Genomic DNA, 1746 nt, shown 5'->3' with positions numbered 1-1746 from the left:
ACCGTTAGAGAAGAAATAAATCGATTTCAACTCGTTATGTTGTTTATCACATTTGAGTCTTTCAATCATGAATTCAAGATCATCAACAAGCCACTCATAGGCAACCAAAGTATCACACACGCCAATACAGGCCCAAATCAACATAACGGAGGGACGACCATTTAAGGTTCCCTAAATCGCATAAAAGCACCACATCGGGGTTTGTCACTCTCGATGACTATCCTTCCTCCAGAATAGCTAGGCGAAATCACATCAGGGTTATGAACCCTCGATGACCACTCTTCCTCCCGAATGGCAAGGCATGAACCATACCGGGGTTATCGACCCTCGATGGACACTCTTCCTCTCGAATGGCTAGGCAAACCCCACTAGGATCTATAGTGACTACCCTTCCTCCCGAGTAGCTAGGCCAAACACAAACAATATAAATCATGACAAAAGAGCTGAATCACCATCCTAGCATAGAAGCCGAATCACTCAAATCTTGGTATGGAAGCCGAATCACAAGTCATATCATGATAGTCACATTATTCATTAAAGATTATGTTCATCATCCCATTATAGGGGTACATCAAGTTATTTCAACCTTTGAAACTGGGTTCACTTTCTTAAACAAGTATCAGGTTCAACATAATCCATTCTAGAGCATTCACATGAGATAGTCAAGCTTTCCAATTATCAAGTTTAAACATCCCTTATAGGTTAATTCAAGTTCTGGTTCCAAAGATTTATATCTCAATTCTTAATCATCCTTTAGAGAGGAAAACTATAACGTATATATAATATAGTACAAACAAGGTTTAATGTGGGCTTGTCCCTCACGCACACAAACCACAACCAAAGTCACAAAAATCGTTTCAAAAGAGTATGTTCAAAAGGAGACATATAAATCACCTTCATAGTCATAAAGGAATTTTAAAATAGACATACCTCAAATCCCGCTCAAACATACTTCCCAAGGTTCAATAATCACACTACAATGGTTTTTAGATGAGAAAGATTAGAACTTGAATAGTTTCTTGAAGTTTTCTTAAAATTTCAAAAACTGGTGTTTTTTTCTAAGCCTTACATCTTGTTCTTGAATCCTTATGGGAATTATTAGTGAATTCTAATCTTGTAGAATAGTCTACACCAATATAAACCTTATTAATAAACTCAGAAAATTAGAAGTCTTACTTCTTAGATGAACTCCACACGCCCCTTTGTGATTCTTCTTGAGTTTTCAAGAACTTAGGATTTGGAGAGATGGACTAGTGTCAAGAAGAGGTGAATTTGGTGTAGAATTGATGTAGATGGAGTAGGAACTCACCTTAGAGGTTTGGGGAGGCCTTAGGGTTTATTTTTCGTGATTAGGGATGTTTAGGAACTAACCCCAATCTTAAATACAAGAAAGAAATGTGAGAGCCCGACTTTTGGCCTAAAACCCGACGTTTTGTGACGGGCTCGCGACGCATGGCCATCGCGAGACCCCCTGCAGACCTGAGATTCAGAAAGGGTGTTTTTGTGCGCTCGGGACGCAACGCGGAGACATCACATGAGCCCTTATGCGAGTGACGCGTGGCCATCACGAGGCCCGTTGTCACACTCCAATCCTGATAGGGCATGACGGGCACCCAACTCTCATCAGAGTCGAGCGAACCCTCAGATATTCGCTCTATCAAAACCTGTCATTTCAAAAACTTTTAAGAACTTAAAACTTTTCCAAATGGAAATCATCTAAAATACATACTCTTTTAAAGACCACAA

Source organism: Lycium ferocissimum, chromosome 9, assembly GCF_029784015.1.
Source record: "Lycium ferocissimum isolate CSIRO_LF1 chromosome 9, AGI_CSIRO_Lferr_CH_V1, whole genome shotgun sequence".
In the NCBI taxonomy this organism is placed as follows: Eukaryota; Viridiplantae; Streptophyta; class Magnoliopsida; order Solanales; family Solanaceae; genus Lycium; species Lycium ferocissimum.
Note: the sequence above shows the minus strand (reverse complement) of the source record.